Source organism: Kogia breviceps, chromosome 16, assembly GCF_026419965.1.
Source record: "Kogia breviceps isolate mKogBre1 chromosome 16, mKogBre1 haplotype 1, whole genome shotgun sequence".
Classification (NCBI taxonomy): domain Eukaryota; kingdom Metazoa; phylum Chordata; class Mammalia; order Artiodactyla; family Physeteridae; genus Kogia; species Kogia breviceps.
This window is the reverse complement of record NC_081325.1, coordinates 33,227,702-33,255,554: the sequence shown is the minus strand read 5'-3', so window position 1 is coordinate 33,255,554 and position 27,853 is coordinate 33,227,702.

Here is a 27,853-nt window from a genome sequence, read left to right as displayed (position 1 = left end):
TAATGAAACTTAAAAGCTTTTGCACAGCAAAGGAAACCTTAAACAAGGTGAAAAGACAACCCTCAGAATGGGAGAAAATATTTGCAAACAAAGCAACTGACAAAGGAATAATTTCCAGAATATACAAGAAGCACATGCAACTCAATATCAAAAATACAAACAACCGAATCCAAAAATGGGCAGAAGACTTAAATAGACATTTCTCCAAAGAAGATATACATATTGTCAACAAACACGTGAAAGGATGCTCAACACCATTAATCATTAGAGAAATGCAAATCAAAACAACAATGAGGTATCACCTCGCACCTGTCTGAATGGCCATCATCAAAAAATCTACAAACAATAAATGCTGGAGAGGGTGTGGAGAAAAGGGAACCCTCTTGCACTGTTGGTGGAAATTTAAATTGATACAGCCACTATGGAGAACAGTATGGAGATTCCTTAAAAACTAAAATTAGGACTACCATACTACCCAGCAATCCCACTACTGGGCATATACCCTGAGAAAAGCATAATTCCAAAAGAGTCATGTACCACAATGTTCATTGCAGCACTATTTACAATAGCCAGGACATGGAAGCATTCTAAGTGTCCGTTGACATACAGATGAATGGATAAAGAAGGTGTGGCACATATATACAATGGAATATTACTTGGCCATAAAAAGGAAATTGAGTTATTTGTAGTGAGGTGGATGGACCTAGAGACTGTCATACTGTGTGAAGTATATCAGAAAGAGAAAAACAAATACCGTATGCTAACACATATGTGGAGCCAAAAAAAAAAAAAAGGTTCTAAAAAACCTAGAGGCAGGACAGGAATAAAGATGTAGACATAGAGAACGGACTTGGGAACACGGGTAGGAGGAAGGGTAAGCTGGGATGAAGTGAGAGAGTGGCATGGACATATATACTCTTCCAAATGTAAAATAGATAGCTAGTGGGAAGCTGACGCATAGCACAGGGACATCAGCTTTTCCCTGTGACTACCTAGAGGGGTGGAATAGGGAGGGTGGGAGGGAGACGTAAGAGGGAGGAGATATGGGGATATATGTATATGTATAGCTGATTCACTTTGTTCTAAAACAGAGACTAACACACCATTGTAAAGCAATTATACCCCAATAAAGATGTTAAAAAAAAAAGTGACTATCACAATAAAGCAAGTCACACAAATTTTTTGGTTTCCCAGTACATGTAAAAGTTATGTTTGCACTATACTGTAGTCTGTTAAGTGTGCAATAGCATTATGTCTAAAAAGATGACTTATATTTAATTAAAACATACTTTGTTGCTAAAAAATGCTAACCATCATCTAAGCCTTCAGCAAGTCATAATCTTTTTTCTGGTGGAGGGTCTTGCCTAGATTTTGATGGTTGATGACTGATCAGGTTGGTGGTTGCTCAAAACAAGACAACAATGAAGTTTGCCACATTAATTAACTCTTCCTTTAATGAATGATTTCTCTGTAGCATGTGGTGCTGTTTTATAACATTTTTACCACAGTCAAACTTCTTTCAAAATTGGAGTCAATCCTCTCATACCCTGTGTCTGCTTTATCAACTGAGTTTATGTAATATTCTAAATCCTTTGTTGTCATTTCAACAATCTTCACGGCATCTTCATCTGTAGTAGATTCCATCTTAAAAAAACAATCTCTTTGCTTATCTGTAGGGAACAACTCCTCATCCATTAAAGGTTCATCATGAGATTGCAGCATTTCAGTCACATCTTCAGGCTCCACTTCTAATTCTAATTTTCATGCTATTTCCACAACACCTGCAATTACTTCCTTCACTGAATTCCTGAACCTCTCAAAGTCATCCGTGAGAGTTGGAATCATGTTCTTCCAAACTCACGTTAATGTTGATATTTTGACCTTTTCCCATGAATCAGAAATATTCTTAATGTCATCTGAAATGCTGAATCATTTCCAGAAGGTTTTCCATTGACTTTGCCCAGGTCCATCAAAGGAATCATTATCTATGGCAGCTATAGCCTTATGAAATGTACTTCTTAAATAATAAGACTAAAGTCAAAATTACTCCTTAATCTATGTGATGCAGGCGTGAAAAACAACACGAATCTCATGGTACATCTCCATCGGAGCTCTTGAGTGACCAGATACATTGTCAATGAGCACTAATATTTTGCAAAGAATCTTTTTTTTTTTTCCTGAGCAGTATTGCTCAAGAGTGGATTCAAAATATTCAGTAAACCATGTTGTAAACAGATGTGCCATCATTCAGGCTTTGTTCCATTTATAAAGCAAAGGCAAAATAGGTTTATCATAATTCTTAAGGGCCCTAGGATCTTCAGAATAGTAAATGAGCTTTGGCTTCAACTTCAAGTCACCAGTTAGATTAGCCTCTAACAAGAGAGTCAACCTGTCCACTGAAGCTTTGAAGCCAGACATTGACTTCTCCTGTCTAGCTATGAAAGTCCTATATGGCATCTTCTTCCAATATAAAGCTACACTGAAAATTTGTTGTTTAATATAGCCACCTTCATTCATTATCTTGGCTATATCTTCTGGATAACTTGCTGCTTCTCCTTACACTTTTATGCTACGGAGATGGCTTTTTCCTTTGACTTCATGAACCAACCTCTGCTGGATTCACACTTTTCTTCTGCAGTTTCCCCACCTCTCTCAGCTTTCATAGAATTGAAGAGAGTTAGTTAGGGCCTTGTTCTAGATCAGGCTTTGGCTTAAGGGAATGTTGTGGCTGGTTTGATTTTTTTTTTTTTTTAACATCTTTATTTGAGTATAAGTGTTTTACAATAGTGTGTTAGTTTTTCCTTTACAACAAAGTGAATCAGTTATACATATACATATGTTTCCATATCCCCTCCCTCTTGCATCTCCCTCCCACCCTCCCTATCCCACCCTTCTAGGTGGTCACAAAGCACAGAGGTGATCTCCCTGGGCTATGCAGCAGCTTCCCACTAGCTATCTAATTTACATTTGGTAGTGTGTATATGTCCCTGCCACTCTCTCACTTCGTCACAGCCCACCCTTCCCCCTCCCCATATCCACAAGTCCATGATCTTCTGTTCAAACCACTAAAACTTTCTCCATATCAGCAATAAGGCTGTTTCACTATCTTATCATTCATGTGTTCCCTGGAGTAGCACTTTTTTTTTTTTTTTTTTTTTTTTTTTTTTGCGGTACGCAGGCCTCTCACCGTTGTGGCCTCTCCCGTTGCGGAGCACAGGGTCCAGACGCGCAGGCCCAGCGGCCATGGCCCACGGGCCCAGCCGCTCCGCGGCATGTGGGATCTTCCTGGACCAGGGCACGAACCCGTGTCCCCTGCATCGGCAGGCGGACTCTCAACCACTGCACCACCAGGGAAGCCCTGTAGTAGCACTTTTAATTTCCTTCAAGAACTTTTCCTTTGTGTTGACAGCTTGGCTAACTGTTGGTGCAAGAGGCCTAGCTTTCAGCCTGTCTTGGCATTCTACATGCCTTCCTCACTAAGCTTAATCATTTCTAGCTTTAGTTTAAAGTGAGAGACATGTGAGTCTTCCTTTCACTTGAACACTCAGAGGCCACTGTAGGGTTATTAACTGGCCTAATTTCAATATTGTTGTGTCTCAGGTAATAGTGAGGCCCAACAGGAAAGAGAGAGATGGAGGGTGGTGGGGAGGGAACTGCTGGCTGGAGCCATCAGAACACAAACATTTATCAATTAAGCTCTCTGTCTTATAAGGACATAGTTCATGGCACTCCAAAATAATTACAATAGTAACATCAAAAGTCACTGATCACAGATAACCATAACAAATATAATAATAATGAAAAAGTTTGAAATATTGAGAGAATTACCAAATTGTGACACAGAGATATGAAGGGAGCAAATGTTGTTGGAAAAATGGCACCAATAGACTTGCTCTACGCAGTGTTGCCACAAACCTTCAATTTGTTAAAAACACTGTATCTATGATAAACAAGTGCAATAAAACAAGGTATGCCTATCAGGACTATTGGCTTAATCATTATCAAGTTAGTTTGTTTTGCATTCTTTGGTTAAGCTTACAGTGTAGGCTTATTTTCATTTGATCTATAATTTTCCAAATACTAAGCTTTTGTTCAGATGTGCATTGTGGTTCAAATAGAACTCAACCGTATTGCTACTGATAAAGCAGTACCTCTCACCAAAAGATTGTTCATATAAGGATACTTTATTGGTGATGAGCTACTACTACTGAGTTTGTGATTTTTTTTAATTTACAAATATTATCAGGGTGTCATAAAATTACATATAATTATATAAGCTTAAATATGAAATCATGCTTATATTCTTCTCCTAAAGTATAAGCAATTCATGTGTGTTATGAAATACAAATATATGGGCTTACATTTCTCTAGAATTCTTCTCTAAGACTGCTCCCACTGGGACTGCCCAACAGCACCGCTAATCATTACTTGGAATTCAGACCCAACAGTCTACTCAGTAGGCTGATACCATCTTGCTTGAGGCCACCATGTTTTTTTGGTCACTTCAGAGAAGTACGTTACACTGTGCAAGTATTTGCAAATTTCTCTACTGGAGCACTATCAGGGAAAGAATAAGTTTCTAGCTAACATAAATTTTTTAAATTTTGGTGTCAAAAGGAATGGCACCAGAGACTTCTACCTTCACAAGGAAGTCGGTCTTCCTTCATAGCCCATCTCTCCTGCTTACAGGACAGGTCATGCCCCCTTCTTCAGCTTTTTCCATCTGAAACTCCACTCCCTTCTTCTAGGAACACGCCACATCTTTGCATAGTAAGAGACCCCATTTCCTGATTCTTTCCCTCTTCCTATCACACAATACTCCAAATATACACTTCAGTCAGATGATTAAGGTTAGATTCTATTTCCACGTGTGAAAGTAGATACAGATTTTCTATTTTGAGTACCTATTTACTTTTCTGATGGTTCCTTCACCTGTAACATGCAGATAGTAGTATCTATCTCACAGAGTGGCTAGGAGGATTAAGTGATAGCTCACAGCTTATAATAGTGACTGACACATAGAAATTGTTACAGAGAAGTTTGTTTTAAATAAACAATGTGTGAACTCCTTTCACTAGTGTATCTAATTAAGTATAATTCTCAACAACAAATACTGTTTTGTTTTGTTTTCTGAAATAGAACAGTCAAGTCCTGTACTGGGGCTATTAGTTTGTTTAAGTAATGAAAGGTTTAAATAGTACTATTCTAAAAAAAAGAAAAAAGAAAAAAAAAGAAATGCAGGGGAAAAGCTGAGGCTGGAAAAGGGCATTGGGTTATTTTAAAAACAACATAAAAAGAATATTTTTTAAAAAGTATGTATGTATGTATAACTGAATCACTTTGCTATACAGCAGTAATTAACACAACATTGTAAATCAGCTATACTTCAATTAAGAAAACCACAATAGTATAAATAAATGTTTGTACACTATACAAAGTATTATTAGAAAACAATAAAATATAAAATTGCACACTGAAAAAAAGAAAATAATGAAATAAAAGTGAAACAGCAGAAAGGGAAAAATAGTAAGAAATTATATTATGGAGGAACAAAGAGAATAGAGGAAGAAAGTCAAGTTGTTTGTTTCATTAAGCAAGCCTCAGAGTTAATGAATTTAGTTTCCTGTGGAATACGGCCAGGAGAAAATGAACAGTGTAAGTAACAACCAATCCTCACTGGATGCAGAGGTCCAGAATATTGCCAAGGCAATAGCAGCTATTTATGACATTCTGAGAAGAAAGGATATTGAGAATTTCTTTTTATTAAGTAGCTGAGACAATGGCAGGATACCATCAAACGGTGGAGGTGAGGAACAGATCATGTCCAAACCTCAGTAGAAATGCAATCAACAACAATACAAATGTCAAGGATGCTCTAAGTGTTTTTTTCATTCAATTGAGTTGAACAATAAAAGAGGTGTAAGAACAGTGTGAAGAAATATGAAAACCAAAGGAGAAACAGAAGGAGAAGCTCTGTGCTTTACAGACTCTGTAAAGATGGGACATGACTTTTAGTGCCAAAGAAAAACTTGAACTTGGCTTCAAATCCTGACCATATCGTTGGGTAAATTACTTAAATGCGAACTTCAGTTTCCTCACCTGCAAAAAGAAGATAATATTAGAAGATTGTTACAAATATGAGTGAAATAATTTTATGTTTTCCCTGCCTGTTTCATAGTAAGTGCTCTATAAATTATAGACCTCTCCCCTTTTCTGTAACTAAATAAGAAACATTTTTATAGTAGAAAATGAGACTATTAAAAATTAGAAAGCATGAAACAGAAAAAAATGGTATGTGTTTGGACTAAAATTAAAAGTGGAAAACAACTGAAAGGAGTCTGAGATTTATTTCAGTTCCCTAAAGTCAAAGAATTACATTACCAAGTTTAATCCTCCATGCTGTATATGTTTGTATATTTAGACTAATCTTAGAATATGATTGGCTTTTTATTATATCTAACTCAAACTTATATATCCTTGTTCCTAACTACATCTTTGCTTGAATATCTCATAGGAATCTCCAACTTTACATGTTCAAAATCAATTTCCTGAGTCTCTCAACACACAGATCTCCATAGGGATTTCTCAGAAGGCTACATGGCACCATGTTCACTTAATTAAAACACCAGACTCAAGAGGTTTCCTTGATTCATCGTTTCCTTCAGTCCCCACTCCCAAGTCACCTTCAGGTCCTTTTCATCTTACCTCTAAAATCTGTCTATTATTCTTCACGTCTCTTGCCATGTCTCCGCACCAAGCCAGTACCATCTCTAACCAGAAATACTGCAATAGGCTCTACTCAGCTTCTGTCATCCAGGTTTGGTACCCTTCACACAGCCATGAGAGTGATCTTTTGAAAACATATACCTGATCATGTCATCGGACACTAAAAGCCTTAGAAGGGTTCCCTTTGAACTTGAAGTAAAATTCCTCTCCTGCCTACAAAGCCCTAAATGATCTGACCCATGACTACACTCATCCTCATCTCCCCCAGTTTCCACCAGTCTCACAGATTTTCACGGTTTCTAGAACATTCCACGCTTTCTTTCTGGGTTTTTATATTTGCTATTCCCTTAGTCTGGAAAGTTCTCCCCCAATTCCTGATGTAGCTGACCCCACCCTTCCTTTGGTTCTCGGACAATCCTCTTGTGAACATCCAATGTAAAAAATTCCTCCTTTTTACTTTCAATCACTATCAAAGCCTGTAATTATTTATTGATTTATTGCTTTAGCTTTGAGTTATCTGTCTCTCCCATGAGAATTTTGGCTTTATCAGCGCAGAGACTGTGTTTGTCTTATTGTGAAGCGGATCTCTCACATTCAGAATTTGCCTGGCACATATTAGACACTCAATAACGATATATGAAATGAAGGAATTTTTACTATATTTCTTATATTTCTGTTTCTTTTAATATGTGTATGTAGATATACACATTTACACATATACTCACTGCTTTAAAAAAGCAAAGTAAGCCCCCCTGAGAGTGCAACCAAAAGTTTTCTTTCCTTTAATTTTATCATCATTTAAGAAATTTTTGTCTTTTGTTGTTTCCGTGGTTATTCAAACCAAACATGAAGATTATTTTCTCCCACAGTAGTTAGCTCCTTCTATGAAAACTTTTTTTTAAACATTTTCATAGGAGTATAATTGCTTTACATTGTTGTGTTAGTTTAAGCTGTATAACAAAGTGAATCAGCTATACGTATACAATATATCCCCATATCCCCTCCCTCTTGCATCTCCCTCCCACCCTCCCTATCCCAACCCTCTAGGTGGTCACAAAGCACTGAGTTAATTTCCCTGCGCTAAGCTGCTGCTTCCCACTAGCTATCTATTTTACATGTTGTAGTGTATATATGTCAATGCCACTCTCTCACTTCGTCCCAGATTACCCTTCCTCCTCCCTGTGTCCTCAAGTCCATTCTCTACGTCTGCGTCTTTATTCCTGTCCTGCCCCTAGATTCCATATACATGTGTTAGCATATGGTATTTGTTTTTCTCTTTCTGACTTACTTCATTCTGTATGACAGACTCTAGGTCCATCCACCTCACTATAAGTAACTCAGTTTTGTTTCTTTTTATACCTGAGTAATAGTCCATTGTATATAGGTGTGACACCTTCTTTATCGATTCATCTGTCTGTCAATGGACACTTAGATTGCTTCCATGTCCTGGTTATTGTAAATAGTGCTACAATGAACATTGTGGTACATGACTCTTTTTGAACTATGTTTTTATCAGGGTATATGCCCAGTAGTGAGATTGCTGGGTCATATTGTAGTTCTATTTTTAGTTTTTAAGGAATCTCCATACTGTTCTCCATAGTGGCTGTATCAATTTAAATTTCCACCAACAGTGCAAGAGGGTTCCCTTTTCTCCACACCCTCTCCAGCATTTATTGTTTGTAGATTTTTTGATGATGGCCATTCTGACTGGTGTGAAATGATATCTCATTGTAGTTTTGATTTGCATTTCTCTAATGATTAATGATGTTGAGCATCCTTTCACGTGTTTGTTGGCCATCTGTATAACTTCTTTGGAGAAATGTCTATTTAGGTCTTCTGCCCATTTTTGGATTCGGTTGTTTGTGTTTCTGATATTGAGCTGCATGAGCTGCGTGTATATTTTGGAGATTACTCCTTTGTCAGTTGCTTTGTTTGCAAATAATTTCTCCCATTCTGAGGGTTGTCTTTTCACCTTGTTTATGGTTTCCTTTGCTGTGTGAAAGCTTTTAAGTTTCATTAGGTCCCATTTGTTTATTTTTGTTTTTATTTCCATTTCTCTAGGAGGTGGATCAAAAAGGATCTTTCTGTGATTTATGTCATAGAGTGTTCTGCCTATGTTTTCCTCTAAGAGTTTGATAGTGTGCTCTGATTCCCTTCTCCTCAAGTACCCAGAAGAAATGGTCTCTTGTCTCTTAGGCAGTTCCAGACTTTTTCCCGGACTCCCTTCCAGTTAGCTGTGGCGCACTAGCCCCCTGCAGGCTGTGTTCACGCAGCCAACCGCAGTCCTGTCCCTGGGATCTGACCTCCGAAGCCCAAGCCTCACGTCCGAACCCCCACCAGCCCCAATGGGTGAGCAGAGAAGCCTCTCTGGCTGGTGAGTGCTGGTGAGCACTGATCCTCTTTGCGGGAATCTCTCCACTTTGCCCCCTGCACCGCTGTTGTTGTGCTCTCCTCCACGGCTTTAAAGCTTCTCCCTCACCACCCCCAGTCTCTCCCAATGAAGGGGCTTCCTAGTGTGTGGAAACCATTCCTCCTTCACAGCTCCCTCCCACTGGTGCAGGTCCTGTCCCTATTCTTTTGTCACTGTTTTTTCTTTTTTATTTTGCCCTACCCAGGTACGTGGGGAGTTTCTTGCCTTTTGGGATGTCTGAGGTCTTCTGCCAGCGTTCAGTGTGTGTTCTGTAGGAGCTGTTCCACATATAGACGTATTTTTGATGTATTTGTGGGGAGGAAGGTGATCTCCATGTCTTACTCCTCTGCCGTCCTGAAGGTCCTCCAAAGCTACAGAAACTTGAGAAAGTTACTTAAGCTCTCTGACTCTAGGTTCACTCATTTAAAAATGAGGTACGTTATACTTCATAGGATTATCGGGGATATAAATGTGAAAATATGAAAAGCATCTAGTACAGTAGTAGATATACACTAGGTGCTCAATAGATATAACTTCTTCTTTTTAGTGATACTTTATATAGCAATATGAGATTATTTCATCTTTTTTCTTTTCTTTTGTGCTTCATCTAGTTTCACTTGCTCACAGGGAGCCTTGGGCAGAGGACTCACACCAGCCCTTCAGACCAAAGTTCCTGGTGCAGAACTGCCCTGCCAACACCTCAGCTCATGGGAAAACTTTTTAGAAAAATTCTTTGTGGTCTTGTCCAATTTGAGCACTGGTTTTATGCTAATTTTTTTTTTTTTTTTTTTTTTTTTTTGCCCCTTATATTTCATCTCATCTGGCACAAATACTGATTGACAGCTTAAAATCTGTGTCCTTCTCTTGGACGGAGAATTTAGATAGGGATTTTGAAACCCCAGCACAGGGTTAGAAATCCACTGGCTGCTACGAATTTGAAGTCCAACAGAACACCTGGGCCAGATGGTTTAAACGTGTCTATTTACTAATCACTCAGTACAAAGAAGAAAATAACTCCCTAGCTAGATAGCATGTTTCAAGTGGTTTTAGAGATGGGAATTAAGGTAGTGAAAACCAGGTGAATAAACCAATTTTTCTCCTTAAAAATGCAGGTGGTACTTTCCAGTGCAGCTGCTATGTCTTAGGGGAAGATAATAGCAATGTATTTTTCTTATTTTACTATTTTGAAACTTGATTTTTCTTTGGGAAAGTTGGAAACATTACACAAATACAGTAAGTTATGACAGTTATTGATGTTATTAACATTGACATTATCATTTGTATTAGTTATCAATTGCTATGTGACAAATTATTCCCCAAACTTGGTATTTAAAACAACAATACTTATGATCTCATCGTCTCTGTAGGTCAGGAACCTGGGTATGGCTTAACTAGTTCTGCTCAGTCTCTCACAGGTTGCAATCAAGATGTCAACTTGCTTGCAGAAATCTCAAGGCTCACGTGGGGAAGGAGCCACTTCCATGCTCACTCATGTGGTTATTGGTGGGAATCAGCTCCACATGAGCTGCTGGTCGGAAGCCACCTTTTGTTCCCTGCCCTGTGGGCCTCTCCATAGCATAGCACACAACATGGCAGCTTGCTCCATCAGAGCACGTGAGCCAAGGGGTAAGAAAGAGCACCAGCAAGCAAGAGTGCTATTAAGACTGAAGCCACAGGGCTTCCCTGGTGGCGCAATGGTTGAGAGTCCTCCTGCCGATGCAGGGGACACAGGTTTGTGCCCCGGTCCGGGAAGATCCCACATGCCGCAGAGCGGCTGGGCCTGTGAGCCATGGCCGCTGAGCCTGTGCGTCCGGAGCCTGTGCTCCGCAACGCAAGAGGCCACAACAGTGAGAGACCCGCGTACCACAACAAACAAACAAACAAAAAACCAAAAAACCCACAGCCATTTCTTAAAAAAAAAAAAAAAAGACTGAAGTCACAGTCTTGCATAATCTAACGTCAGAGCGGCATCCCATCACTTTTGCCATATCTTGTTTGTTAGAAGCAAGTCACTAGGTCCGTCCTATACACAAGGGCAAGGGATTGCATACAAGAGTGAACAACAGGAGGCCAGGAACGTTGGAACCACTTTAGAAGCTGTCAGTCTACCATATCATTATTGCTGTAGGTATGCTGAGGCAATGTCCTATTTCCCATAAGAGCACAACCTTTGAAGTTGGAGAGAAGAAATTGAGGCCCAGATCTGTAATTTATTAGCCATGTGACTGGGCACTTCATTTGACCACCGTAAATTTTCATTTTCTAATCTCTAAAAATCATGATACTCCATAGGACCAGAAGGAGAATTAAATGAAACATCAGAGTAGAGCACTTAGCACAGTACTTGGCACCTAGTAGGTGCCAAAAATTAATATTATAAATTATTATTGTTATAATATGAGACCATACAAGTGGCAAGGTCATCAATATTTAGAAAGGATTTGTGTGTGACAAGCCCAAGAGTCTGGATGATGTTGATCTCAATATGCCCTATGTTGGCAGCTGGATCAACAATCCATCATTAGGTTCCATGAATTCTACATCCAAAAATATACCTTCATCTATAGGTTTCTTCCTCTCTCCTTGGACACCTTCTCCTACCTGGATGACAATGATATACTCCTAATTGGTCTCCCCTATTCCTCTGTTTAAGACCCTACTGTGAAGCTTCCATACAGCAATCAAGGTAATCTTTAAAATATTTCAAAAGACCAAATCACTCTTCAGCTTTAACACCTTTCAGTGGCTTCTCATTTTATATGAGATTCAAGTATTTTACTATGACCTACAAGGCTCTATCTTTCCAACCTCATCTTCTCCCATTTCACATTGTCCTTTGACTCAGCTTGAGTCCTTGACCTTGTTGAGTTCCTGCGTGCCTCAGGAGCTTTACATGTGCTCTTCTCTTTCCCTCAAATGCTTCATCTTGCTGACTCCAGCCATCCTTCTGGTCACAGCATACATCAATTCCCTCACTATGGGCTTCTGTCACCTTCCATTTCCAATTCAATTGGGGCTTTTCCATTATTATTTCTTACAGCATCTTACTCCTCTCCTTTGCAGTTTCTAACTTTATTTAGTAGGATTATATGTTTAATGTTTATCTCTTCTGAGAGGGCTGAGCCTATGTCTGTTTTAGTCCCCTTTTAAGTTCGAGTTGAACACAATCCCTACTCATAGTGTTTTTTTTTTTAACCTCAGTTCTATATATTTTGAGAGACACATAAGTACACAAGGAAGTGTGGAATGTTAAACAATAATGGGGGCTTGTCTAATGGAGAATCCAGTGTCCTTTCAAGAAACTGAAGATACTCAAAAGTCACTCCCCAATTTCCATAAACAACCTTCTAAAAATGAACCTCTCCATTTGATACAAATATACAAATTTAAAATAAGTGTGTAATTCAGAAAAGCCTACCATTTTCAGATTGCTTATGTCCCAGGAAATATACAGTTGAAAAATACCAGAGATGTAGAGCCAAAGGCTCTCTAGTCCTATACAGCAAAAATAAACATCATTTCAGTAGGTAGCAATTTGTGGAGAATGTGGCATCCGTGGAAACCAGTAGCACTGAAAGATGGAAGATCTTCCAAAGATCTTCCAAAGATAAGATGTATATTAAGATCCATTTTCCCCAGAATGATATTCAAGGACAAAATCTCAATACTTGAATTGCAGTGTATATCCTAATACCAAACTTCTCTACTTAGTTGTTACACCTCACCCTACCTTCGGAATTATATCCCCCATTAAAATAGACACCTAGGCTTTCTACGTCTCAGAAATGCCTATGGGCACTAGAGAACAGCTTTCTCCTATTTCATTCCACTTTATCAGCATAGTATTTGATACCTTCTAAAAGTACTTAAAGAATCAGAATAGCCTAATTTTTAAATTTTATTTTATCTATTAGCTGAAATAATAATATTGAGGGATTTTCATAGAGTCAGATCTTTCAAAGATATATTCAATACTTATAGATGAAATGACACAATGTCTGGGAATTACTTCAAGTGATTTAGGGCATTGGTGGGGGCTACAAGTTCACATGAAACAAGACTGATAATTTTTGAAGTTGAGCGATGACACGAGGATGCTCATTATGTAACCGGGAAAGGCCAGTTTTGACTCCATGTTGGATCTGCTTCTTTGACGTTAACTTTTGCTTTTCGTTGCTTTTGTTATTATAATCATATATAATGGCCTTTCCGGGGAACCCTGCCCCTCTGCCTGAATGTTAAACTAAAGTGCCCTTGTTCAGCTCCCAGGGAGACAATCTGACCCTGCCCACCTGTGAATGGCTGCAGAAAAGAAGAAATTAACACTTCCCCTCCCTGAGGCTGGCCAAGCCAGGAAAAACTAATGGCCTTCTTACTCTACTTCCTCACCTCCTCCCCTATTCTATAAAAGAAACTGGCATCTAGACCCCGACAAGATGGTTTTTTTTGGGTACCCTAGCCCGCCATGTTCTCGGACGCCTGGCTTTCCGAATAAAGTCGCCATTCCTTGCCTCAGCACCTCGTCTCCTGATTTACTGGCCTGTCGTGCGGCGAACAGACTGAGCTTGGACTGGTTACAATTATACCATTCTCTTTATTTTTTAAATTTGAAATATTAATAATAAAAAATTAAAAAGAATTCTTACAAAATATTAAAAGCTCCTAGATTCTATACGCCTGCTTTTCTTTTCCCAGCCCCACCTTAGGTCACGATGCTGACCATATGGACTTAAAACTCTAATGACTGAGAGTACAGTCTGGTCAAAACTGCTACAGTTCCAAACCTGGCTCCACCACTTACTACGTGTCATATTGGTACATGCTGAAAGAGGCAGCGTACCCTTTCTGTGGTTCAGTTTCCTTTTCTGTAAAGTGGGGAGAAAAATATCAATCTCAAATTATTTTGAAGATAAACAAAATAATGAACGTTAAATGCAGAGTCTAGCAGGTAGTAAGTGCTTATTCAGCTAATAATGACAATCATCTACAAATTAATTCAGTTGATTATTTATTGAGTACTTTTTGTGGGGCACTGTTCTAAAGGTAGCTGTTATTATTCTCAGACTTAGCTATCAGTTGTAAATACCCAGGCACACTGAATAAGAGGAGAAATTTGCAGAAACTCTAGAGTTGGACTGAAAAAGGAAAGACATTGAAGAATCAGAATGAGGGAAAAGAAAATAAAGTCATGGGTGCTAGTTTGACTATGTTTTCCTCCTTTGTCCCTGTCTCTTTATACAGTGAAGGAAAAATAAGAGGACATCTTTGGTTTTTGAAGGACTTACAACTTCATGGGCAGTAGATGTCCTTTGAGGGTCCTCTTTATAATGGATAGGAACACAATGGCCTGGTTAAAAAAATACATCTATTCACTGGGGAACCTTATCCATTCTGTGAGAACAAACCCAGGAGAATTTTTATCTCAAATTCAAATCCTTAGGGGAAAAGATTCATGAGGATTTGATATGCATTTCTTTGTCAGGCTGCATCTAAGGAAAAAGCCCTTCACCTCAGTCATGAGTCTGTGTTGCTTATTTATCCTACAGCCACCCTGGCTTGAGAGAGGCTCAGAAGCAAGGCAGACAGGAAGTTTTTTCCAAGGATAAAGCTACTCTGATGTGGTGAGTTCCTCTCTTCTCCATCTGCAGCTGCCCAGTCCTGTCCCTGTGCACTAATTCTCCCCAACTTCCACCTCTGGTCAGGGGCCTCATATCCCAAGGTGTCTGAGCCCTAGTCTTCTGCTGCCTGCCTGTCCTTGGCCTGCCTGCTCTGGTCCTGCAGCCCTCCCACCCGGCACTGTCCACCTCTCTGCTCTCCAGGTCAGCAGTTCTGTGCACCTGCTGCCACCTTGGGCCATGCTGCTGGCAAGAGAAAGTGAGAGCAAGAATCATAGCCTTGGAGATTAAGACCCTTACCAATAGCAGAGTTATTGGGAGTTGTATTACAGTCAACAAGTACAAAAGAAAAACTTTTAAAAAGCATATCAGTTTCTTAAAATGTGAAAATTTTGTTTAGGAAAGTAATTCTTTTAGAATTCTTTCAGAGTGCATTTGAAAGAATACACTCTCTTAGAAAAATATAAACTTGTGCAATAAGTCTCAACTACATACATTACCTAATTTGAGGTGAATGCAGGGCAGCTTTGCTTTTCAGGGAGTCAGGCCTCCTCTCACCTCACCATGTGGTATCTGACAAAAGAAGTTGACTACTGTATTCTTTTAAAAGTCATTTCCTCCTTTTTGATATGTGTCAAGATCTGAATTAAAGACTTTTTATTTCTTTTAATTTCTTCTTTTCTTTCTTTGATTTCTTAAGTCAACAGTTAGGGAGAGAAGGAGAATCATCCCATAGTATTGAACAGTGACACTTGTTAGAAGTTATGGCGGGGAATATGAAACTCAGTTTGGCTGGTGTGATCTTTCAAACGTTGCTAGGAATTTTCTAGAATAAATGATGCTTTCAATGACATCTTTCCTAATTTGGGTGTAGGGGAGTAGTGGGAGTTAGTAAAATGCCCACTTTTAGAATCTTGGGGGAAATGGAAGAATTCAGTGGTCTACAGGCTCAGTGTTGGTCAGTTAATATCCATCCCATGTTGATTTCCTTTTGACATCACCATTGCAGCCACGGTGGATATTGCCATCTTTCCTTAACACTCCCAAGTCCCCCTACTCCTTCCACTCTCTGCTGCTAATATCACCACTTTTCTGGAGAAATCCAGTCTCTAGAAAGTGAGCTTTCTCAGCTTTCCTCCCCTCCACTGTGATTTTCAATGTCTGTATCATCTCAGTGAAGATTAAAATGTATGTGTGTTGGGGAAGACAGGTGAGAATTTTTCAAAAATACCAGCAGTGATATTCTCTAGTGGGGATATTAATAAGGATTGCTACTTCTTAAAATTTCCATCCCTTGCAAATTGTCAAGGAAGGCAGTCAATAATATTTTGATCAGAATAAAACTCTGTTTTACAAATGATCTGAAGAAATATTTTTTCCCTTCTCTTCAGTATCTCTCCCCTTTTACCTCTTCTGGCAACCCCTTCATCCCTTAAAAGAGAGCCAGTATCAATTTCAGAGCAACGGGGGGGAGGGGGGGGGACCATTTATTTTGGAGACCTCAGAAGAAACCGTCCTTTCCCCTTGGCTCAGTTGTCACAATTTCCAGGGGCCCAATTTCCATTTATAGTCACAAGACTGTCTCGCCTCCATTTTTATCCCTTGTCCCCTGGTCTTGTTCTCAGTCCCTTTTCCAGACTCTCTCCCTCATACAGCACTGATCTTGCCCAATCCCTCACCTTTGCTGTTCTCTCTCAGCCCTTCACATGCCTTGAGGAATTCTAGATCCATGCTCAGCAAACTCATTTCTGCCTCTAACTTCTTGAATATACCTTGCACTTCTGGTCTAATGAAACCTGGCAGTTCCCTGAGGACACCACTCCTGGCAACCCTCACACTCTTTTTATCTCAGGGCTAGAAGTAAAGCATAGAGTGCTCCTCATTTCCATACGCAAGCCTTTTCTCTTCCTTCAAAGCCCAGATCCTTTGATTCTCCTGCCTTCCTTTTTGCAACATTTTCTTCACTCCTTTGGCTGTCATCTACTGACCCCCTTCCTAGGCTTCTCTCTTTGAAGATTTTTGCTCACTGTCTTCTGATGCCTACAATTGTCACCACTCTCACTGATACTTGACATCCACAAGGATGACACATCCTGGCCTTCTTGGCCTTGGCCTCCCAGTTCCAGTAAGCATTTCCTTTACCCCACCTCAGAGACCCACCCCCAAGGTCAGAGTCTAGTCCTTGACCTCACAGTAATGGCACCTAAAATCAAACTTGAATATGCTTCTTCTTAAATACCACCTCCTACCTTTCCAGATCACTTTTCCATTACATACACTGTAGTAATACTTTGATACTCTTAATATTTTTAAGTGATAACTTTCTACTGTTCATCGTTCCTCTTCTGTTTTCATGTCCCTGCTTCCCAGTTTAAATTTCACGGTCCGTCACTCCCAAGAGAGATAGAAGTCTCTCTTCTTCTATCATATTCGCCTGTCAAAACCCCAACCTGTTTAAACACATATCAGCACCAAAGTTGCTAATGGCTGCTAGGAAAATGATGCAGAGGACTTACGCAGTGACTGGTGGCATCCAAATCATGATTACAAACCCCTGTTGAAATAATTTTCTAGGCCCAAGATGGAGCCGCTTTTGCCTGGGGTACACATCAGCAAACTGAAACTTCTTAGATAACTTTCATTTTCTTGTAAATCCTCCCCCTGACCAGAAACACAGTCTATTCAGTCAACCAATCCCTAGACACCAAGCTGACTCCGGGCCTTCTCATCCCAGAGTTGATAATATGGGCTCAGCCAATCAGATATTTCATTTGTCTCTTCCTTAGTCTTTACTCTTTATCCTATACAAGCTTCCTGCCTTCCACCCCATTTTACAGTTGTCCGAAAGGGGACTATCCACATCATGAAGTGTTACATAGTTTGTTTGCATCATCTAAATTGTCTTTTTAAACCATTTTTTAACACCCTAACGGGCATCCAACTGCACCCAACAATCCCACTACATTTCCCCGGTGAGTTTGCTGACCTGATATCTGAAACCTCTCTTTAGTTCACACCTTCCCCTTTCTTTCCACACTTTCTTACTCCCTCACTCCAGGATGACCTTTCCTGATTCTTCATGGATAAAATAGAATTAAGCACTCTCTCTTCTTTCATGTTCTTTGCCTTCCTCATTTCCTCTTCCTCTTACTACCTTACTCTTGTGTCTTGGTCACCATCTCTCTTTTTCTCAGACTTTGTTCCTTTGACTATTTCCTCTCACTGCAGCATCACCAGTCTCTCCCTTTCTACTGGCTAGTTCCCACCAGCACAACAGACACGCTCTTGGTGTGTCCTTTTTAAAACATCAACCTTCCTTTGTCCAACATTTCTCTCCAGCGTTCTCCTTATTTCTATTTTGCTTTTCACTGCAAAATACCCCCAAACATGTTCTACACTTACTTTTTCTCACTTCCTACTTCTTTTTCACTTCTTCATTCCCATATTCTCTTCAAGTTATTTCACTCTGGTGTCTGTCTCCACCGTTCTTTCTACTTCAATGTAAACTGTGCATCTAAAAACTGACTTGTTCAAAGCCTTCCCCATCCCCTTGAAATCATCTACCTTCTGGTCTTTCACAGTTTGGACAATGGAACCACCATCTGCCCAAATGCTCAAGCCAGAAATCTAAGGGACATTTTGTTTCATCTTGTTTTCTCCTCCTCAATCTAATCCATTAGCAAATCCTGTCATTTCTTCTCCCAAATATATCTAGAATCTGCCCATTCCTCTTCCTATTTACAATTGCCACTGTCTGCCAGGATAATGCTTTCTTTCTTTTCTTTTCTTTTCTTTTTTTTTCATTTTCGGCTGTGTTGGGTCTTCATTGCTGTGCACGGGCTTTCTTTAGTTGTGGCGAGCAGGGGCTACTCTTCGTTGCGGTGTGTGGCCTTCTCATTGCAGTGGTTTCTCTTGTTGTGGAGCATGGACTCTAGGTGCACAGGCTTCAGTAGTTGCAGCACATGGGCTCAGTAGTTATGGATCACAAGCTCTAGAGCACGGGCTCATTAGTTGTGGCTCATGGGCTTAGTTGCTCCACAGCATGTGGACCAGGTGGATTCTTAACACTGTACCACAAGGGAAGTCCTGATAATGCTTTCTTAAGTGATCTTATGCTTCCACTCCTCCCCTGTTTCAATCCATTTTGCACAAAGCAGCCAGGAAGAGTGATCTGTTTAAATGCAAATTGGATCTTTTAGCACATCCTTTAATGGCACCCATTATACACATACACTACACTCCAAATCACCTTACCTCTTACTCTTCCCTTAGGGCAGAGCCCAGATGTCACTTTCTCCAGACCTGTCTTCTTTCACTCCACCCCAAGTCTGAATCAGTTGCCCCTTCCAGAGTCTCATAGCAGCCTTCCCTCCCCCCATAGCTCTTCCCCAACCACTCTATCCCACTATTTTTTCTTCTTTTCTGCCTCTCTCATTATGCTACAAATTCTTTTAGAGCTGAGAATATGCTTATTTGCTCATGATTACATTGAAATCTTTTAGCAGAGTGTCTAACAGACAGGATGTCCTTGGTAAATAATCAGAATATGAATAGATAAATGTCCCAGACTTTCCTGGTGGCACAGTGGTTAAGAATCTACCTGCCAATGCAGGGGACATGGGTTTGATCCCTGGTCCAGGAAGATCCCATATGCTTCAGAACAACTAAGTCCGTGTTCCACAACTACTGAGCCCATGCTCTAGAGCCCATGAGCTACAACTACTGAGCCTGCACGCCGCAACTACTGAGCCCACATGCTGCAACTACTGAGCTTGCGTGCTGCAACTACTGAAGCTCACACACCTAGAGCCTGTGCTCTGCAACAAGAGAAGCCACTGCAATGAGAAGCCCACACACCACAACGAAGAGTAACCCCTGCTCACTGCAACTAGAGAAAGCCCACAAATGGCTATGAAGACCCAGTGCAGCCAAAAAGAAAATATGTAGATGAATGTCCCTCCCTACTATGTATGTCTCTCCTCTGTAACCACTGAAGTTCACCTATAAAAGTCACTCTGGTAGGTGCTTCTCCTCATCTTGTCCAACCCAATGATGAAATAAAATTCATATTTTATGGCAAGACAAGAAAATTTTAAACATAAAATTTTAAACATAAAATTTTTCTCTGCCCATTTAGGCATCCGCCCTCCCTTTTAGTGTGTGTTGTGCATCTGCACAACATCCATCTTAGGAGATAACCTTCCTTCTGAATCTTATAAGGGCCCATGAAGACACATGCCCCATTACTTGCTTTGTACATGTAGACCTGAGTTGTGTAAACTGTCAATGTCATTTAGTGTACAGCCCTCTTGTTTCAAAAACTCATATAACTCTGCTTTGACCACTAATGGGCAAACGGTTCTTGGAGCTTTCTGAGAGGCTGTTCCTGGGTTAACCCAGGCTCAAATAAAATTTTCCATTTCTCTATTAGATCTACTGATTAATTTTTTTGTTGACACCAAGTCCATATGCCAGAATTGTAAGGTCAAATAAACCAAAACATTGGAGTTTGGAGCAGAGAAATGTTTATTGCTGGGCCAACCAAAGAGACAGTTGTCTCCTGCTCAAAAAACCCAAGCTCTTCGATGGTTTTTGTGGAAGAATTTTTAAAGGCAACATTTGGGGAAGGGCTGCAGGGTACATGAATTTCTTCTGATTGGTTGGTGGTGAGGTAACAGGGTCGAGTTCCAGGAATGTCAATCATCCACCTTCTGGTTGCAAACAGTCTAGAGTCTCAGCATGTAGTTACCATCCTCCACCTGGGTGGGGGTCTTAGTTCCTGCAGAATAACTCAAAGATGTGTGTCAGATTGTTACATATATACATACCTCCCTTGAGGAAGAACTAGGACTCTTTTATCACTGAACTAGTGCTTCTGAACTGTTTTTCCTTTGTCTCTGCATTCCCTCACCTCCCTAATGAGTAACTACTTGAATCCACTCTTTGGAAACAAGGGAAGGTCTAAGAAACTAAAGTCTTTTACTACAAACAAGAAATGGAGTACACAGAAAGGCTTTTGTAGCTGGGAGGGCCTTGTAGGGTCCTGCTTGGTTTCACTCACACATAATTGATAAAAAATCTCATTACTGATTTAAGAGAATATTTAGTCAATATAGATTTATTGACCTTTATTTGTGGAACATAAGGCAAAAAAACAGAAGCAAGCAATTTTTGCAGTCTGTTTAAGATTTGGAGACATGAAGCGTTCTGTGATGGAATTTTCTCCTGTAGTGCCAGCTGCCATAATTAAATGTGAAATGGTGACAAATAATTAGGACCTTTAGCTTTATGTTGCTAATCAAACAAAGATCTATGGACCTACATCCAGGAAAGAGAATCAGTGAAAAAAATAAAATTATAGTCACAACTACAAGAAAAAACTTTCAGCTTGACAGTTTTTCTTCTAGGTGTTGAAAAGAAAACCCAAACCCAAAATGGCATCACTCGTGCTGAAACTCCAAGATACCAAACCTAGATTTAATACCTGATCTAATTGTAGTTTCAACTTCTCCCAGAAATGTAATCTTAATTGACCGGTTTGGAATTTTCTAATCAAGCACCAGTAAAGTAATCAGTCATGTGGGCCCTTTCCATCCCCCAGAGAAAGAAGAGGCAATCTGCATGATAAAACCCTTGCCACTCCCTTCCCCCCCAAAAGATGTCCTGGCCTAAAAATAATCCTTTCTTTCCTTTCACTAAAATCTCCCTTGGGTTCACCCTTCTCCCTATAAAACCTTCCATTTTGTACAACTGACACAGGAGGGAAGAAGGCAGGAAACAACCTTTGAAAGAATGATATAGCCTAAGGACACAACATAAACTGATTAGAACCAAATAGGTCCAAGATTGCAGATAGTTTACTTCCACTAGACCTTGAGCCTCAGTATGCGCTCATTGTAACACATCATCAAGCTAAATGACACACCCACAGGCACCATGATATTTCCAAGTCCCACCATAAGGATCTAAAAGTGGACAGTGGCCCAATTCCTGGAAATCCCCACCCCTTCCTGAAATAGCTGGAATACTCCTCCCACTCATTAGCCTATGTAATTACCTACCCCTATAAAAATTATCAACCCCATACCCTGGTATGGGCTCTCGCCTTCTGAGATGGCCCACACTCTGTCTGTGGAGTGTGTTTCTCTCTAAATAAATCCACTTCTTACATACAGTTTGTCTCACTGAATTCTTTCTGCGATGAGACATCAAGAACTTGAGCTTCATTAAGTCCTGAAACCAGGTGTGTGATCTCAGTTGGAAGACCGTGGGTTATGGCCAGGTTCAAGTCCTGCACACTTGAGTTCAAGTCCCAATCTGAGATGTATGTTTTCACAACCCCTGGATCATCCTTCAAGTTGCTCTTTGGGATGCTTCTGGATTCATGAATCTTTGAACAAGCCAATTAGGTCTTTAAATTTACTCTAATTTTGTTTTTTAACATAGGTATAGCTTAAAATTAATCCAAAGTTCAATGAAAAGTACATTTGAGTTCTTTTGAACTCATTTGAGATCTTTTGAACTTTAATTTTTTAAAGACACCTACAATATATATTAAAGAAGAAATAGTTTATTGTTTTAATCCATTCATTTATACAATCAATAAATATTTAATGAGAGCTTCTACATGTCAGGCATTGGGCCAGGTACCAGTAATAAGCAGAGAGAAAGACCTAAAGTGTATCTGCCCTCAAGGAGTTTACATTCGAATAGAAAGATAGATGCTAAACAACTAATTATATAATTCATTTTTTAGCTTTAATTGTGACAAGTGCTATAAATAAGAAATCAAGAAACTATGCGTGCACATGGGGGTGGACAATCTCTCTTTGCCTTTCATATGAGTCCTCTCCCTGTTACCACAGCTGTTGTTCCAGAATCATACCCCTGCCTCTCCCCCCAATAGAAACCAATTACTCTAATCTAAGTTTCAGGAGGAAGCTGCAAAGAGAAAAAAACAAGAACTGGTTAGAGCCAACTGGGCCCAAGATGGCAGAAGATTTGACTTCCAGTAGACCATGAGCCTCATTATACCCTCATTGTAATCCATTAGCTAAATGACACATCCACCAGTGCCATGAAAGTTGATGATTGCCATGACAACAATAGGAAAAGCCCAGACAAGGACTGGAAAGGAGAGTTGCCTCAGTTCTAGGTCCAAACCACACCCCTGTTCTCAGAAAACTCATGAATATTCCTCCCACTCTTTCCAAATCCCTCCCTTTTACTTTGACCCTCCTATATATTTGGTGTCTCTGCCCAAATTGGGTTGAGGAGTTGATTTGTGAACTAGATTCCAGCTTCTCCATTCTTTGGCCAGTGAATAAGCTTGTGCTGTTCCAGTCTCAGCATTGGTTTCATAATTGGCTGTGTGAATCTGATTGGAAAAAGAACCTCCCTGGCAGAGACAAGGGTCTCGACCTGGGCTAAGACCCCAGCACGGGTCCAGTTGACCAATTCAGTAACATCCTTTCCCTGCTTTGCTCTGGCCAGGGAGGCTGACCTCTTTGGGCTACACCCATATTTCCTTGCTTTCTGGCTTCCCTTTGTGTTCATGAGGATATAGGAGAGCCGAAGGGGATCAAGGTCAGGGTAACTACCTCCCAGGCCCCCTCTCAGTCGAACCCTGGCTTGGCAGTAGTTATACTGCTCTCTTTAGGTCCTGGGAACCACTTCCTTCCCTTATCACCCAGGCCTAGCCATGGGCACAGCTCCTACATGACAGTCTGGCTGTCCTCACTGTACCGTAACCCTGCGTGCACGTGGTGAATCATCTTCTTGAGCGCATCAGTTTTCCACATTGAGTGTGCCACCTATTTCCTGTTAGGCTCCTGAGAACTCGGAGCAGATAGCTGGGGAATCTGACCAAATTTATTTATTTATTTATTTTACAAAATTTAGATAGAAAGGGTGAGGACAAAGAAGGCTTCCTTGAGGAAGTCATGCTTAAGCTGTCGGCTAAACTGTGCTGCTCTCCTGGTTGGTTCTTCTTACACCTCCTCTCCTCTCCACATTAACATCCACGAGACCAGAGAAGAGTAATGGCGTCTGTCATCAATTATTCTTTATCCCTTTGATTCCACTGCCCACCCTCAACCCCAGCAGTAAACACTTTCTCTTTCTATTTTCACTAGAATGACCCCTCCTGGGATAGGTCATCATGCGCTCTGAGACCTTTGCCCCTCCTTACTCTTTCTCCTTAATCCTCCATCTTTCCTGTCCTGTCAATATTCCTAAAATATGTGCCCTCCACGTGACCCATGCTGTGACATGTATGCCTTCTCTCACTGCTCCTGTGTATTCAGCCACACTAGACAGTTTGCTGTTCAATGCCTTTGTTCACAGTTTTTCTTCTGGATCACCCTAACCTCATCTGTCTCTTCTGTTGAAATCCCTTCCAGTTTAAATGCCACCACTGTGCAAAGCTTTCCTAAAGGTCTCAGTAGGAAGTATGCACGTCCATTATTTTTGTTCCCATAAAGATTTTTTTTTTACCTTTTTTGTTCTTCTCACATGATTTATAGTTTTGATATTTGTGAAAATGTCTTATTTCTCTCCCATGATTTTCAGCTCTGAGAAGGCAAGGACTAATCTGCCTATGGAACATCTACAACACTACATCTAATACAATGCCCAGCACTTAGTAAGAGACTTTAGAGCACTTTAGTAAGAGACTCTGGCTTTTAGTATCCATTAGTATCCATTTAGTATCCATTGATACATATTATTTGTCCTCTGTTGTAGAAAATCATAATGGAATCATTCCCTTACACAAGAAAATAAATGAAAATGTTAGTGTGCTCTCTTTGTTTGTGACCCCTGGCATGGTTACTTGCATAGTGTGCTTTTTATTCCAATGTAATTAAATTGTACAGTTAAAACAAACATAGCTAAGGGAAATAGAGCTAAGAATATTGCCTCCAGTTACAACTTGGAAGGCCTGATTTTATCCCACCATTTCCAATCTTCTAACATTCAAGAATCAGTTATGCCACAGTATTTATCATCTCAGGAAAAAATAAAATAAAAATCTTTTAAAGCCCTCCAGATACCATATAGCTGCATAGAGCTGGATAAATAGGGACAAGGCATAGACAGATTAATTCAGGGGAGATAAAAATATGTTTCCCTTAGATTCATGTTCCACACTTCAAACTGAGATTTCTAAAAATTCTCCCCTAGGAGGTTTTTGTTATGTCTATTGTTTGGTTTGATAATGTTGGAAGATAAGGAATTTGGGGATTTTAACTCCAAAAAGACTTTTCAATTCTGTGTATTTTGTGAAATTGAACTTGGTTTTAAATGGTAGCTTCTATACTTTAAAGATATATTTAAAATAAAGTAATAATACTAACTACCATTTATTAATCATCCAATAACTCTTTTAATCTTATAACTAGCTCCAATGCAGATATTATTGTCCCCATTACATAGATGAGGAAACCAAGACTCAAGATGTTCACTGCCCTGTTCCAGGGCACAGTTTTCAGGTGACAGCTCTTCCTTGGTCCAATGCTCATGTTCTTAAACACTACTGTATACCTCTTCCTGGCAATATCACTGGGGTGATGCACATTTGTTTGGCAATCCTCTGTATATGGTACAAATGTTCTACAACCTTCTGAAACTTGTATGGTCTCAGAAAGCATCTTCCTTAGGGAGCAGAGCTGCACAAAGAGCTGGAGAAGTGATGGCCTGGAGGAAACATGACAGGGAAATGGACCATCCCTATTCGTAATACTGCTAGGGCTTCCTTTGCCTTTTAAACCAATAACAGCTGGGAAATGAGTCTGTTAATCTGCTGGGAAGGAGAGTCTCTGGAAGGACAAGGAAGGACTTTCTGCCCTGCACACATAGGTAAGCATGCTGTGAGAGCATATATCATCTTCTATTTAAAAAATCACTCCCGAGAATGTGTGTTTTTAAGTGGTTGGGTGGTAGATTTTTTTACGTTGCTTTCTGTGCATATTTAAATACAATTTTTGGAGACTACAAAGGAGAAAAGATAGTCTCTTCAATAAGTGGTGCTAGGAAAACTGGACAGCTACATGTAAAAGAATGAAATTAGAACATTTCCTAATACGATACACGAAAATAAACTCCAAATGGATTAAATACCTAAATGTAAGACCAGACACTATAAAATCTTAGAGGAAAACATAGGAAGAATACTCTGACATAAATCTCAGCAAGATCTTTCTCAACCCACCTCCTAGAGTAATGAAAATAAAAACAAAAATAAACAAATGGGACCTAATGAAACTTAAAAGCTTTTGCACAGAAAAGGAAACCATAAACAATATGAAAAGACAACCCTCAGAATGGGACAAATATTTGCAAATGAAGCAATGAACAAGGGATTAATCTCCAAAATATACAAGCGGCTCATGGAGTGAAATATCAAAAAAAAAATAAACAGTACAATCCCAAAATGGGCAGAAGACCTAAATAGACATTTCTCCAAAGAACACATACAGATGTCCAAGAGGCACATGACAAGATTCTCAACATCACTAATTATTAGAGAAATACAAATCAAAACTACAATGAGTTATCACCTCACAACATTCAGAATAGCCATCATCAAAAAATCTACAAATAATAAATGCTCTAGAGGGTGTGGAGAAAAAGGAACCCTCCTACATTGTTGGCAGGAATGTCAATTGATATAGTCACTATGGAGAACAGTAGGGAGGTTCCTTATAAAACTAAAAATACAATTACCATATGAGCCAGCAATCCCACTACTGGGCATATACCCTGAGAAAACCATAATTCAAAAAGACACATGCACCCCAATGTTCATTGCAGCATTATTTACAATAGCCAGGTCGTGGAAGCAACATACATGTCCATCGACACATGAATGGTTAAAGAAGATGTGGTACATATATACAATGCAATATTACTCAGCTATAAAAAGGAATGAAATTGGGTCATTTGTAGAGACATGAATGGACCTAGATACTGTCATACAGAAAGAAGTAAGTCAGAAACAGAAAAACAAATATCGTATATTAACACATATATGTGGAATCTAGAAAAATGGTAGAGATGAACTGGTTTGCTAGGCAGAAGTAGAGAACAAACATATGGACACCAAGGGGTGAAAGTGGGGTGGGGGGGATGGTGGGATGAATTGGGAGATTGGGATTGACATGTATACACTAATATGTATAAAATGGATAACTAATAAGAACCTGCTATATAAAAAAAATAAATAGATAAAATTAAATTTTAAAAAGTAAAGTGGTTGGATAGTAGATTTTTTACATTGCTTTCTATACATATTTAAATACATTTTTCTCCAGCTGTTCACGAAAGTTGTTTAAACATCAAAAGCTTCAAAGACATAGAGACCCAAGAAAAACATTTTTTTATTGAATTGAAGCTATATTTTTTTCATCGAGAAAGCAGTCATCTAAGTGGTTTTTTTCTATTTTCTATCTCACATATAACACCTCAATAGTAATATGAGAGACAGTATTCAGAAAGCAATTCCAAACACATTAAAAAAGATGCTTTGGAAAAATGAGTCAAGTGAGTTTTTTCCCTCTAAAGCCCACAAAAAGAAACACCCTTCTCACAGGGCAATAGGTTGTAAAGGGGATAAGCGCTGGAACTCAATATCTCATCTAAAATCTTGCAGGAAAGAACGTTTATTACTACAGGAAGCAGAAGGTGAGCCTAGATTATAAATGAGATCCTGCAGACAAGAGAGATGTATCTTGCTGAGGTATTACTGTACAGAACGAACAGCTTGGACTCTGAAGGCATAAACCGTTGTCAAATAAATCTAAACTGATGTATTCATTTTTAATAAAAGAAAATGCAACATAGCATAGCCACAATAATACATAATTTCATCCTTGCATTTCAGTTCTCAAGGGTTATTTAATTTTCCTTAAAACATTACAGAAAATACAAGGAGTTAGATGAAAATAAATATTCTCACCTAGAATGATAATTATTTCATCAGCATTTTCCCCACCAATGAGAAACAATAGTAGAATAGGCATATATGAAGGCCTGTCTATAGTTTATTTTTACAATAATTTTAAATACCCCGATTGACATACAAATAGTTAAGAGAAGGGATGGC